General features: G+C 34.5%; 1 protein-coding gene across 1 annotated transcript in view; it reads right to left on the reverse strand.

Annotated features, from left to right (window-relative positions):
* Window positions 1–15,486, reverse strand: part of LOC138317977 (homeobox protein Meis1-like) — a 114,667-nt gene extending 99,181 nt beyond the window's left edge. Inside the window, exon 1 of the mRNA XM_069259972.1 lies at window positions 15,241–15,486. The gene's annotated coding sequence lies outside the window, so the exon portion shown is untranslated. The remainder of the gene's footprint in view (window positions 1–15,240) is intronic.
* Between the last annotated feature and the right edge of the window lie 775 nt (window positions 15,487–16,261).

Below are 16,261 nucleotides of genomic sequence, written 5' to 3' on the forward strand. Positions count from 1 at the left end.
AATGAGTGTATTGTAAATGTTGATCGGAGGTAACTGAACGGTAAACTAGAATTCAATCAAATGTTAAACATAGATAAAAGAGAACACATTTACAAACATTAAAATCGCCTTTCTTATGTTTTGTCTAAAAGTTCTAATATCCCAAATCACGTGGCAGTTCATCACCTATCACAAACTTACTTTAGATCAAGGATTTATAAGTGACGTATTCGTCCTTACTTTGGATATAGCGCTCCCTGTACCTCTGTACTAGCTGAACACCTCTATACATTGTATAAACTATTTCAGTCCGTTTTATTCTAAACCTTTTCTATTTGTTTGCTGCTTACGATGGGTTTTTTGTGAGGGTAATTTTCCTTCTTTGCTATTGCTTCTAAGAGTCAGGGTTGTAAATGGACGCACAAGATTGGAGGAAAACCAGAGCACACAGATAAATATCCCGACTAACGGTCAGTACCTGCCAAAGGTCCCACGTGGGTTTTCGAACTCACCACCCAGAGGTGGAGAGTCTGTGACAATGCATCGGGACGGTCATCGTAACCCGTTATAACTCTTTCAGCACTTCCCACCCAACAGCTCTCACACTATAACCGTTATAATATTTGTACTTTATTTCAATTTCTGTATTGTATAGGATTGAACGAGGTAAGCTGGTTCAGAAGGAAATTGTGTTCGCTTCCGTTAATTCTATACGTAAAACATCTCCGAGCTAAATTTAGCCCATAATTTACCGTAAGTTGCGCGACATGCATTTGGCGGTTATCTCAGGGCATATCGGGACATTTACGTTCGATTAGATTTCTGGGTCGTTTAGTTTTCTAAATACACTCTGACGATGAGAGTTAAGATACTGAAATTTAAAGCAAATATGTGTGAAATGTTTTTTGTTGTGAGTCGACAGTGTTCACTACCTATTAAGGACGAGAGAGATAAACAAACATTTAAAACTGAGTGTAACGTCGCACATTTGAAATCCATTAGACATTTTTTATAGTTCTAAAACGATGAAGTCTTTTGATACAAAGACGCCGACATTTTGATAGCGGTTTTGGAGTTAACCTTGAAATTATGCACATAATCTGCGTATTTTGACGATTCTTGGCTGATTTATTGGCCCTTAGTGGTAGGTATATCACACCTGTTCATACCGATCGATTTACATATATACTAACGATTTCAGATCTTCGCTAACGACTCCGGTTACAGGTGTTATAATTACATTGAGTCACCTGAGGTTGTTAAGTAAGTTTTGTGCAAAAAGACTGTTTTAAATATGTCACTTTTGTCTTTCCGCAGAACTACAGACATCTCCCATAAATTAGAAACGAAAATACGATTTTGTTTTTATGAAACGTCTCATTATAAATTGGATCTGGTTGTCAACACGTCGAAATGTTTGATGATATAATAATGATATTTCAATACGGAACAATAAGCCATTTTTTATTGATAATTACTTTTATGATCCCGTATTGCTATATACCGACAGGAAGTATGTATACGTCGTTTCCGGTATAATTTCAGTGTCTTTATCAACCCAATATAGCCTGTTATCATATATTAAATATTATTAAATCTTTCAAATGAAATCCATTTTCCAATGATGATTACAAGAAAATCATGACGTTCAATTACAGATTCAGAAAAACGAAACTTCAAGCGCATGCGCAAACGCTTTCTGCGTTTTTTATCCAATAGCAACGAACAAAGAGTTACGCAATTCCAATGTGTGCCGTTACTCACGTGAGCAGGAGTGACCTTGACATGTTTGTAGGTTCACAAATGAGAAACAGTATTTCATGTGCACTACAAATCTGATTACGCATGCTTGATGCTTTCACTCCCAATGCGTCACTTCCTTTTAATGAACAAGTCCAGTTAATCTAAATAGCACGCAAACAAGTTTGGAAAAAAAATCATAGGATAAGAAAAAGAAACCTACATTTTGAAACAAAGTATAAGGAAGGGAAATAAAAAAAAATCCTCATTTCTCCGGCAAAAGAATCAATGATAATTGAGATAAATTCCGCACGAACGTCACACCTTTAAAACAATTAGAATTCTCTGACTTAATGCTCGTAACCGATTTGGCTAAATCATATCAATCGTGCGAATAAGGCACAACAGATAGACGAGAATATAAAGTGATTCCCGCAATGGACACGTTCCCGATGGGATCACACTTTTAACTTCAAATCTTTATTAAGGAGCGCCGCTATTTGTTCTTTATTTAGTAGTTGTTACAAAAGAGCTACAGAAGGGGAGATAATAAAAGCGTTGCAATTAGCGAACACTTACCATGGCGTCAAGACAAAAGTAATAAAGGTAATTATAAAGCGACACTCAGGTAAGGTGTTAGCTTTTTATCAAGCAGTTGAAAGAGCTATAAAAATAAGGATTACATATGTATGTATGTTTAGAAAACATGAACATTGATGTTCAATAAGCTAATTGATGTTCAATAAGCTCATGATTGTTCTGCTTTGCTTTATTTCATTGCATTAATCTAGATCATATTTTGTGATTTAAATATATTTTATTGTGATATTTTTATACACAGTGGAATTGGACACACGATTTCCAGCTGATGTGAAGCCCTCTCTCTCGATCCGACTACTCATTGTTGATCATATTGTACTAACAAACCTTAAATAGTATGTAAATAGCATCACTTTTCATTTAGAAGTCAAAAGCTTATGTTATTTGCTGTCACTATCCAAAACTGAATTCCATTCCGAGAAAAATAAGCGTAGTTAGTGAAGTTTCAAGAAGCTTTGCATTTTCGCAAATAGCCTACAACATCTGGAATGGAATACAACAACTTCCGGTTCTAACAATAGCCCGTTTTATCTATATTTAGCCTCATCATTTGCTCTATCTTGGCACGATTGATAAACTGATTTTTGAGATTCTTTGTACTTGTAAAAAGAGCCTTAAAATATCACACATACACTCAGACAAATATCTCTCGAAATAATCCTGCACCGAAAAGACGTCATGATAGTGTTTTCCATGAGTATTTTAGACAAATTGGTGTTTACATCGTATAAGAAAGTGTATCGTATCAATATTTTTCTATTACCTTATCTGATATTGTCTTTGTCAATCGAGGACTCTTTTGATTTTGAATATGTTTGTATTTTCCCCTTTTGATAACACCTATTATATGCGTATTTACAGTGCTATTCAGCTGAAAATTCATCTCCTGAAAAATTGTAACTTTCATAAACTAAAGGCTCACAAAATTAACATTATCCAATGCGTTCCTCACAGAGACGAACGCTCAACTGAAGAAAAATATTAGGAAAGTATATCTTCTCCTCAGGAAAAAATATAACGTATTTGTAGATCTGCACTAATATAGTGTACTGCAAAACTACACTGTACAAAACAAACGCTACTTCTCTGACACGGTAAAATATTAATTTCTCAACGGACATAAAACCGTTACCCCGCTCTCAGGTTTCTGGTTTTCATTGGGATGGAAGCCCCACATATTCCCATGGATCGGCATTCATGAATTATTTCAAGCTGTACAAGTCCAATCCAGACAATTATTTTCCACACATATTCTGCAATATCCGTCAATACAGGTAACATAAGTTATATCAAATACAGGTGTGATTTCTAATCAGCGAAAGGCGGATAAACAGGTGAAAAGCGACACCAGTAAACACATAACTACTGAACAGCAAAATACTCAAAAAGCCAAAGAAAATATGAATGTTCATCACGATGCACTTCTTGGAAACCGCACACATTAGATATGAAATTAGGACAAGTCCTCATGAGTTTATATGTTGAAATGTAGGTCAAGAATTCATCATTTGCACAAACGGTGTATTGAAATGATCAATTTACATTTATATACATGACAGTGTCATTTAAATCAACATCGTTTTTGAAGGATGCATGTGGACATGCTAGTTGCATTACTGTTCACTAGTATTCATGCCATGAAATAGAAAATATAACTGATATTACATCACGTATTCAAATCTTAAATTCTTAAAATTGCTACCGAGCATCTCACAGGATTATATTTCTATCTATCCCGCAAGGTTGGAAATCCTACAGGTTAATGCGAAGGTGAAGCCTTGGGCTTCCCCATTTTAGCAACACTCTTCTCGAATTACGGCACGTGCTAGAATCCAAGCACGCGCAACACGTCACTAGTGCAATAAGATCCAGGGCAGCGGAATCTCCTTTATATATCACCTGTTTATTTCCTTTGCAGAACTGTAAACTTATTATTTCTTGATTTACTTAAATTTTTCGATAACAGAAATATGCAAGTAAATGCTGTTGTTTTGTAATCGAACAAATGTATATACTCTACATTAAATCAATAATAAAACTGGTGTTATTGCACTCAAATCCGTAGTTAGACTGGACACGACCTGGTATAGATGACCAGGTATTTTTAAGACCGCAAAACGCACGTAGAATGTCAGTTAGGATTCCGCCTTATATTCACAGTTCCCGTCACATACTGACTTCCGGTGTGTATGTTTGCACAAAACCTTTCAACACCTCGTTAGCATAGAGAACGTTGATGACGTACTGGATCGTTCCAGAAACCGGTGTTCTGTTGAATGAATAAACAGTGGATAAGAGTGGAACTGGTATTCTTTGGTCGAATACAGGAACAATTAGCATGGACATAAGAAGATCATCAACTTCCGGTTATCATGTCAGCACGATAGTCCCGATATGAACCAAAACGACGTATTCCGGTCAAAGTTACTTCTTCGCAAATTTTCGCACTTCCCGTGAATTCAGGTTGTGGAAAAGTAATGATTATCAATGACAAAATACATCTACTTTTATTGCAAGAAAACGACGCACATATTTTTAATTTGATGGAATGGCATGATTCGGATATGTCGATGGCAATCTTCTAGAATAATGAAACATGTTGGTGTTATTTCCTGTTAAATACATACCATCAAAATGATTCTGAATGCCAAGTGATAGTTACACAATATTCTATTGGATAAAAGTTTCGGTATAATTTGGCGCAAAAATCTTAAAATCTCCGTTTCGGGCGCGGTATCATTAAATTAAACTTCTTGGATTCTTTAATTCTTCTAGAACTATTTGCTTATATTTCTTATTATATTACCAAGAAAATGCAACGATGCACAGCAAAAAAACAAAGTCATAGTCAGTATTCCAAATTTCAAAAATAAATGTCACTTAAATGTACCTATCTGATATGCATAACAACTACCATGTGTATTCGACATGTGTTGTCAACTAGCAGAAGATCACTTCATGATATAACGATTACTCATATATGTATATCTCTTAATTACGGTACTCGTGAAGAAGTTTGACGGACGGGAAACCCGGACGATCTATACTGATGATGGATATTGGAAGAGATAGATGACCCCCAACTCTTGTCACCTTCAGTCCATCTCACCAATAAGCTCAATATGGATCTCTTGTCCTGACAACAGTTCGGCAGCCATGATGGATCTATCTTATCATCTGCTAAAAGTGGCCACGTCTTTTCGATATTTTTCAGTCATTCTCGATCTGTCGAACGTCGTACGTACTTTCTTAACCTGCATGGGATATATAATGCGCAAACCGGAAGTGTATTTCGTACGTAGGACTAAAATACAACTAGGGATTTATGAAGAAACTCGTGAATGCTAGAATGTGTCTTCAAACAAGGGATTTAGGCTGTGGAAATGTTTTAAGGAGAAAAACTTTTATTGCAACTAAATGTTACTGTTGATGTATCAAACGATTCATCATGGCTATTTTCGTCCAGGTCCGGATTCCGCTTCAGCAACTTCCTGTTTAGTTTTTTGTTCATTCCGGTTTGTTCGTATCGCAAGCTTTTGAACTGAATCAAACCTTTCTATTTATCTTTTAAACATTTGAATAAATTCCTCGCAGAGTATTATTAATGAATTTCTTTTTACAACTAATCAGTGTGATCGATCAATTACATATTTGTATTGTCATTATTTTGTTATGTCGTGTTTAATCTCTTTGAACTCGATTTCATCAATGGATTGTTCTTGAATATGGTTCGTTTGATTTACCTCACCGTAGACTTAAGATTGTGAATGGAATGATGCGGTGAGAATACCAAATAGCTTATGTATTATAAATTAGAAATCGATTGAAATAAGTTGTGAATATGGTCTAAACAAGGATATGATAAAAATAGTCAAAATTAACATTTTTGTTAGATTTTTAACAGAATATCCTGAAAACCCGAGAAAACTTGCGGATTTAGATTTTTTTTTTATTTTCTAATTTAGAAAAATGCCGTATGTTAATATCACCGCAGCCATGTTAATGAATTACTCCAATTGTCGTAAAAACGGTTTTTTTTCGTTACATTTTTTTTTCGTCTGACGATCATATTTTATGAATAATACCGGGAATATGTAAAACTCTGGATGTTTGTGTGTTTGTGACCGTAAACGAACAGTATTTGCATCGGGGCTGTTATAACCGCGTAGTGGCCTGGGGCAGTTCGCCATCTAGGAATGGCTCAGGTGAATTGCCCGCAGGTAAAGCTAGGCGATTTCTACTAGTACTAAACACACCAAGATGTGACATCGGTATAAATTTCAGCCGAATTATAAATGGACTGTCATCGTTTAATGAATGAGGATGACGGTATGAACTCATCTTGCACCTGGACATAACATTTCGCTGGTCGTGTTTCTGTGTGTATCTATATAGGTATACACAGTCGAACATATATGTATGTACATACCTACATAGAATAGCTAAATTATGCATAATTATATATATCATTTTATAAACATTTAATAATTTCGAGAAGAGTTTCTCTTTCAAATATGCGTGTATTATTAATTTGCAATAGATGTTAAATTGTTGTAAACTTTTGAATATTAATATCTTTGGACCTTTTCTTCAGTTTAATTAAGAAATTATTAATAAGTTTGAGCTTTATTAATGATATACATTGCAGTTTTAAGTTCCTGTGATCTCTGGACGTATTCTTAATACGACCTAAAATTACTTCTTTCAATGATTTATGTTATTCTATTTTTAATGTTTGTGGACGGATTTAGATTGAAAACATAAAATTGGCCAGGATTAATATTACGTCACGAGAGAGATATGAAACTTATCCCATGACATCAACACGCTTCTTTTACTGTACTGTCATTAAGATTCAAATATGTCACTTTGAATTAAAATCCCATTACCTTTCCCTTTCTGAGGCAAAAAAAAAAAATAAAAAAAAATATCGAAAACAATAATAACGTTAGGAAATTTATAACTATGACCAAAGATTAAAAAAAACTTCAATATTTTTCTGACTAAGTATTTTTTCTAATAATCTTATCATAAAACCTTCAAAGAAATATTATTTGTTATTTTTTTCAAGATCTTTACATCAATATCAAACATTTCACGGTGCGACACAGAACTATTCAGTTGTTGTAATAAATGTTTGTTTCCATTCTAAGTATGTCAAAATAGGTATCTAAAGCAAACCTTCAATGATGTATAGACTTATACATATAATCCAATATATCTACCCTAGTAAAATCGGTTGAAGATAATTTATCGACTTGGTAGCTTGTCGGTTTAAAATGTCACACGTTTGTCTGTTTTAAATTCTAATTTCGATGGCATTCAACAAAGTCAAGAAATTGTCTTATTGTCTTAAATTGTGTTACAAGTGTCAAATTAAGACAATTGGTTGAAAAATTTACATTTCAATATCGTTACATTTAGAACAGTTCTAATACTAAAAAAGGAAGAACTATTTATATAAAACACACCAGTTTCATTAACATCGCTATCAGATTTGTCTTACTATAGGGAGAATAAGGTGATTATGGCGAGGTGTGACGCTCTCCTTTAGATTAGACATTATGACTTCGTGTGATAGCTTTCATGTCATGATTTTCTCCCCTAGAAGGACGTGATGTGACTTTTCTGTCAGGTTGGATCGCCGAGTGACCATTTGGACCGTTGAACTAAACACTCGGACTGCCTAAATGGTGTGATACATAGACATGTAGGATGTCCAAAACTTGTTACCAAACACGACATTTAATGTGGCTAGGACATACAGCTAGACAGCAAACACAACACATTTATACTGTAACAAACAGGGGTCAGAACAACGCCAATCGGAGCGCATTTAGTACGACTGAAATATTGGGCGCATCATTTAGTACGACTGAAAAAAAAAATCGGACGCATTTAGTGCGACAGAAAAATTCGGCGCATCATTTAGTACGGCTGAAATATTGGGCGCATCATTTAGTACGACTGAAATATTGGACGCATCATTTAGTACGACTGAAATATTGGGCGCATCATTTAGTACGACTGAAAAAAATCGGACGCATTTAGCTCAGTAAATCTAGGATGCAATTTAATACTGTGGAAATCTCGGACGAATGTAGTTTGAATAAACATCACGGACACATTGAGTTCGACAGGCGAGAACATTAGATTTTTTTCATGGTAGACATTTTTTTCATTTTTTTTTCTAGTGTATTAAAACAAATGGAGATGGCTGAAAAAAAGAGATCTTTAAAAATAACTTAGACAATAGAAACTTCAAGGTTCAGAAATCAGCAGAGAGCATATTTGAAAATACGTTTGTAATTATCTCTTATATAATTTTACAAATGCGTGTACAGGTTTTAGCCAAACATGCCAAGCTGTCGCAGATTAATGTAGTTATCAAACTTTGTAAATATATCAATCAAATTGTTAAATACAAAATGGTGTATCTGTGTGCAATACAAAAATCGTATATAACCAATGAATTATGAAGGTTTCGTTTCAGTGTCGATTTTAAAGACGAGAACCTTACAAGTTTTTTTCCTATTAATCAATATTCTCTGATAAATGATTCAATTTTCCTGGCCTTTGTAAATTTTAAATACAACGTTTAAAACAAGTTTCAATTTCACTTGTAATATGACCGCCGCGTTTAATACAAGGTAAACAATTTTAATTGATCAAAGTTATTTCTTCAAAAAATATTTTTAATTAGCATCTACGTGTGGCCTGATATTTGACAAAGATAGAAATCTTACCTAAGCTGATATATTTATATAAATTTAGTATAATATAATTTTGAAATTCTTTTAAACTATGGTATCGTGTCTCATTACGGTAACTCTAGACAGGCCGACGTTTTGGGGGTATTGGTACGTTCGTGCACCGGTGTCCATATCTGAAACGTCTTAGAGAGTTAGGCAATTATGTAAGATGTTTTATTGTGCTACCTGGCTATTTCTTCGAGACGAGAGATCCATTGTCTGTGAAAGCATTAGACAGGATTACTGCCACGAAAACACCCCATAGAAAACATATATATGTAAATATAGTAATTTTCAGTGTATAACTTCTGATGTATGTGGCAGATTAATGTTCTGGTGTTTATTTCGACCGGTGTCCATTTCAAGTTGCGTTTTTCACTTGTTCATTTCCATCTGAGCGTATACCTGTTCCCATTAGAATATTTTTTTGTTTATTTTTTTTTCTTTCTTTACATTCTTTTCACGGCTTCACGAAGTTCGTAATTTAACACAGAACAAAAGTAGTAGTATTTTAACCCTCTCTTTTCTGTCAACAGCGACACGAAAGGACACTTATCTTGGCCCACCCACCTTTTTGAGGTTTTTGTATGAAAGATAAATTCTCCAGTTCATATGATTCAATTCTATCAAGTCAATTAAACTGAAGAGTCATCAACTGGTTTTGCCCGTTCATTACGCTTTGTGTCTCCTAGTTAAGGGAGTATGGTTGATTATAATAACACGCAATGTCACAAAAGGTGCGTTCGATTCAGGCTAGTCGTTTGTTATCGCTTTTTGGTCGTTTGGAGGTGAAAGTTTTGAATGCGTTGTAAAAAGTGGATTCGGGTTTTAAATCCGGATACCGCCCGGTTGTATAACGGGTTAAAGGCATACTAACGAGTCCGAGTTTTTATAGCTATTTCTGACATTACTCATTATTCATTTCTAGTTATTTGTAAGTAAATTATTTGGCTTTTAATAGTCACTAGTCAAGTCATTACCTACCATACAGACAAAATATGAAATTAATAGCTTCATATTCAATAGGGATCATCCATATTGATTTATCGACTGATTTTTAAAGACATGACACCATTCTCATAGTAAGTGTCAAGCGTTTTGAAGACCCGACCGACCTTGGGGCCGTTCGATAATGGCCCCGTGGGTACCATAGGAATCGCCAGAAAGGTACCATTAGGAGTAATGTAGCCGCTTTGAACGCTATTTATATTACGTGTATTATTTGTTATATAATTATATATAACATATATCTTTTATATACATGTTTTCTAGAGACCAAAACAAGGTTTGCGAATATATTGAGCATACATACTGTAGTAGCAGTATGTATTCAATCATACAAGACAAACAGATATTAACATATCGATAATAAGCCAAAATTGTACAATAAGTAAAATATTTATATGCTATAATTCATACAATGAGTTCACAACCAATACTTAGCATAGACAATATTTTACGATGTATCGGGACAGACAATATTTGCTTTGTTACTGTGCTTAAAAACTGAACCAGGGGATGTTTACAATTCAAGAAATTCAAACAAACATCAGACAACATGTAATAAAAATCATAAATTCTATAACATACAATAAAACTTCTGCCAAATATTTATATTAGTTGCTATCTGTCTGTGTAAATAAAACATCCTTTTATTTATCAAATATGTGAAGGGGCTCGATAATTGAACTTTATTCCGGATTTGACATTCTTTAAATACCATAAAGATTAGCCGTGGAAAAATTAACAATGCATGTTTAAATAAATTTGAATATCATTTATGTACTTTGAAAATTTCGAAAATTGAAGGAGAGAGGTCCATTAACTGGGAATGCGAAACATAATTAAAAAAATCTTTCATTTTTTACTAAATCTTCATTTAGACCATACCTTATAAAATGTTCTAGAGGCTATAGACTTTGTCCAACAATACTTACAGACGGTTACTACTCAATGGTCAAAATGGGTGAAACAAGGGTGAGAGAACTGAAATTCAAATCTGATATATAAATTGATAACTTCTATTCTGCGTAAACTTTATAAAATCAGAGATGCAGATTCTATGAAAATACTACACAGTCCTGAATTAGACCTTGGGGAATTTACAACATTATTTATAAACAATTTAACAAAAAACAAAACGACTAACAAAGAAAGCGTTTATTTATCTAATTAGACAAAGCAAGTACAGCCCACAACTAATTTGAGAAGGCTGGTACAAATCGAGTCACGCCCACAAAATAAGCATCTCTGATATATATGCCCTAGTTACATTGCCTTTCATGAAATCGATAACTGCAGATGTAAATTTCCTTATGGGTAATGCAGATTCTCCGCTGATCCAGACAGCATTGCTTATGGGTTGCCCCATCACTCCTACATCCAAGTGTACTAATAATTAATTCAGAAGTACAAAATGTTTAGATCGCTGAACTGCCAAGGTGCATAAGTTAGTATTCTATTTCCACTGTCTGGTAGTGAAGAAGATAACAGTTGATGTTAAATGTTGCAGCACCTTTTAACACAAAGCTGTTTTCTATCAGGGTAATAAATATTCAATAGATTTGATTAGTGCTGTAAAGCTGTTTGTGAAATTGTTATTTATATATAAATAAAAATTGTTTAATTGTATTTACTTGAATCGGAATTAAAATGAGAAAAAGTAAAAAACAAAAAAAAATATCATCATATTTCTATTATTGTGATGTGACGTAGATGCTATGAGAAAATGATAGTTCTTATTTTGTAGAATGAGGTAATGCTATAAGATCGAATATGACATTAAAACCAAAACATTTTTTTTTTGGGGGGGGGGGGGGGATGGGTGTTGATATTGTAAAATCATTATTATATTGAATTATTAAACACACAAACAAACGCAAAAAATGGATTTGTTAAATTCTAAATAGGTTCACCGATGTTCTGATTTTGTCATTCGTCAACATAAATGATATCTCCGATATGCTATAATAACATTTCATTTATTCAAACATTGTTGAAATAAAACCACAAATATCGGGTATCAAACGCTAGCCATTTAGTATAATACAAACATTTAATTCCCCGATTCTTTATCATTAGTTTTTATACGTATTTTAGGAGCTTTAACTTGTAGGGTTTAAATTTACAAATAGAATATTGTTTATGTTTGCTAGCGTTAAAGACAGTGTTGAACTTTATTAAATATACGACTAGAATATCCGTTTCAGGTAATTTACTCTGCTATGGTCTGTGTTCATTCAGGTAAACTCATGTATGATTTATTTTCTCATTAAATCACATTTATCACACTATACGTCATCGACCTGCTGAAATATCTGTCCGTCTGCCTGAGTGACCAGTAGACGCATTGAGGGGACGGACAGTAAACCCGACCCCACGGGATAGCGGGATGTATCAAGGGACATTAACCTGACTCCCGAGATAGCACACACACACACACAAACAAACAACTGCTGCCGAAGTAAAATTCTATATGGAGGTAATCTCCAGATGTCAAAACTAGGAATTTAAAGAAATATTTATTTCCCCAAGTTTTCAGTGATATATGTATGGTTGGTTGTTTACTACAATTGATCATCTGACCACACCGGCGGGATTTTGTATCCGAGAGGACCACAGGGTATTTGTAATTTGTTTCTCCATCGCTGTAGTCTAAATATTAGCGCTATTTTCAGGGCTTGTTTACGATCAACAGGGCATATGTTACCCTAACCTGCAATACAAATAAAGACGCGGATACACCTTCGAGTATATGATATCTTCATTTGTATGACACTAATTAAAAGTCTGTTTTTCGTCACAGCATTGTAAGACAAACGGCCGATGAAAGCTGATAGTAGCGTTTACCGCGTTTAAATACATTGCCTGTTGGGATGCTGAGCTGATAGACCGTGAGATACGGTCCGTGAAGTAACTCTGTCTGCTATCACCTGTCTGTCATCATCTGTAACCCTACACCTGGACACGGGACCCCTGGGGTCTCCCCCCACCCCCGGGACTGACCGACAGTTTTGCCTTCCATTGAGGGACATGTTCTGTTTCCTTTCATACCTAGACCTCCCTGGAGCTAGAAGACAGGGATAAAACGCGAGGAAAATATCCCATCAGGATCACATGTTTATAGATCGATAAATCAATGTTTGTGGTGATCGATCACTGATCGCCCAGGGGCAGTAGGGATATTTCAGCTAACATAGCGAGTATTTCCTGTCGGATGTGAAGTCATTTTGTACGTTTAGTGTATACACATGTACGGAATAATCTTAGTTATTTACCGTGTGTATCTGATGAATGTTGATGTTTATCTAGTGCAGTTTATATATAAATATATATATTCCAAACAAACGGGTTTCTCATACACACACTATATATATTAGTTTGACTCATGCGTCCTTTCTTTGATAATGCTATCAATGACTTGCGCATCTTTTGGATTTATTTTAAGATAAATAAATAAATAATCGATAATATAATATTTTTATGCAAAAGAATCCCCATTCATAAAATATTTTTGATATGATCATTAAAAAGATGAACTTATTATTTTTGGACTGATCATGAATTTCAGGAATTTTAGCAACCCGCAAGTAGAAACTAATCAGTCGTCATATTTAGCGACTGAATCCGGAATTTCAAGCAGACGAAAGTACAAACTAATTAAAAAATAATTAAAAAAAAAGCAAATATGTTCAGCCAACGAATCCGGGACGGTCATATATCAATACTTTAATCAAACCCACTGAGGCAACATCGACCTGGAAACCATACATTTAAATCAAAATATTTATTAAAATCAAATGTCATACATTGCACATCAGGGCAAAAACATAAACATGTGAAGTGGAGGAGCGGAGCAGACGGCCGTGTGACAAAGACACATTTACACGATAAGAATTGTTATCACTGAGCTAGGAGTAGTGAAAAGTTCATTAAAATTATTCCAAATGACAACTTGGGGTTTTATTTATGAAAAACCTGGTAGATGTATCTACAAGTGATAAGGTATCAGCAAACGTAGCGGTGTAGTGATCGATTCTCGACTCACACTTTATATTTATGGCCCCGGCAGAATTAATGTACATCACTTATCAGGACCAGTCGGAATTACAATGGAAAAACTATAAAATTTAACGAGGAATAAATACCAGCGGGGTGTGACAAAACATAGAAAAATACGAAACTAAAAATTAGTGAAATAAATTTTCATTAATTTTATTTACTTCTCTGTGGGTTTTTTTTCAGTTTCGTATTTTTGTAAGCAAACAATAAATGTAGCTAACAAATTATATTTTCTATGTTGAAAAAGTGTACTACAATATATTGGTAAAACAGGAAAAAAATAAATGCATGGCATACAAACAAATTGATGTCTGAATCCGTTTCGAAGTTAATGGCATATTGATTTCCATACAAAATATATCTATAACCGTCTGTCTCTAAGGCTGAATAAAAAGTCATTGAGTCAAAATAAAGCATTATCAATTTACTTCATAGTAAGAACAATAATTTTACGAAATAACAGTATATTTCAGTGAAAGAAAACATTTCAATACAACAGTTATTTCAGATTACAAGCGAATTCGAGGTTTAAAGTGATTTATCTTGTTTTAGTTTAGTGGTCGGCTAGTTGTGTCTGAGATTTCGACAGAACCCATTACGTTGACAAGTTAAACAAGACGTCTCATTCTGATGGCTGATACAAGGGTGTCCTCGATTTAGGGTAAAACATGCGTACTTAACGCGTGTGTAAGAAACGGGTGTTATGTCCCGTATCACACACATAAGTGTATGAAATGTCACCCCACAAACACACCAACGAGAAACACATATGATTTACTTGATGGAAAATTGAGGCTGAAATAAATGAATAAATATTCACTACAATAGATGGAGAGGAGGAGCATATGTCAGTATATGTCATATCGAACAAGTTCTCCCCTCAACCCTACACACGGACTGACAAAAACCCGATTCTATCGAATTTAATTACCTTCGGACACTATTAATCAAGATTACCATCCAACTCACTGATCTATCTTGATTGGGTAATCTGTTAAAAACACGCGAGAAAAAATGCAAGAGAAACTCACGTGCAATTGTTATTATAAATCAGCGCTCATAGCTCTCATTTATCAAAGATAAAGAATTGAAGTTATGGAAAACTTACCTTTAATGCCGTGCCCCAACTGGATGAATGCACCGTATATGTTATAAACTCCTTTGATTGAAATCGTTAGTTTGGACTTCTGCCCAGTTGTCAACTTGCAAGAAGACTTGTATGCAGACCAGGATCTGTCAGACAGATTTCTAATATTTTATGGTTACCGTGTTTTTCTATCAGATTTACTTGACAGTGATGAGCGAATAGCCAGGCCGCTGGTGGAGACGTTGTAAGTCTGAGTGAGGGGAGGAGCGCCGAGGCGGTTCTGTCAACCCTACTCATTACGCTTGTAAATATATACAACTCTCTATACTTCTACGTTCAACCAAACCTCTACAATAGCAGGAAACTTAAACGTCAGTTTTTTGCAACACATATCAGTTTTGGGATAGCTTACAATCAGCGATATAAGGAATGGATTGTTTGGCTTTATTTAATGATGTTTCCCTTTATATGGAGTCTGTAAGGGCTTTTCATCAATAGGTTTGTCGAGCTCTCTGTTTCTCTCTGCCTCAGCGACCTGCGAACCTACAGGAAAACGGTTACATGGACTTTACCCAATACCAGAATATTTCATGGAAGTGATAAACCGTCAGTATGAACTGCATTCGGAAGCTCTGTCCGGAAAATGCGGGAAATGTTTTGGGGTCAACTTTTATCAATTATATTTGAAACAATCAAAATTGATTTTCCATTAACTAATATCAACAATTCTTAACAAAATCGACAATTATGCAAAACTCAAAATGATTGAATTATTATTGTATTACTTATTATTATTTGACTTGAAAGAACTTTGGAAATTCAGGTACACTGTTTACAAATCACTTCCTTTTTTCACCATAGAAAAAAAATAATTGTGTGCAAATGTATTTATATATTATGAGCTACGATGCAACCGGTTTCCTAACTGCAGGAAGGACTGAAAGTGAACTGTAAAGTCATTGGGTGTAATCGTTATGTGAACAGTTTCTGATTACTATTTGGGTTTTTTTTTTATACCGGAAGGGGCGTGTCTTAGATACAG

This window comes from Argopecten irradians, chromosome 3 (assembly GCF_041381155.1).
Source record: "Argopecten irradians isolate NY chromosome 3, Ai_NY, whole genome shotgun sequence".
In the NCBI taxonomy this organism is placed as follows: Eukaryota; Metazoa; Mollusca; class Bivalvia; order Pectinida; family Pectinidae; genus Argopecten; species Argopecten irradians.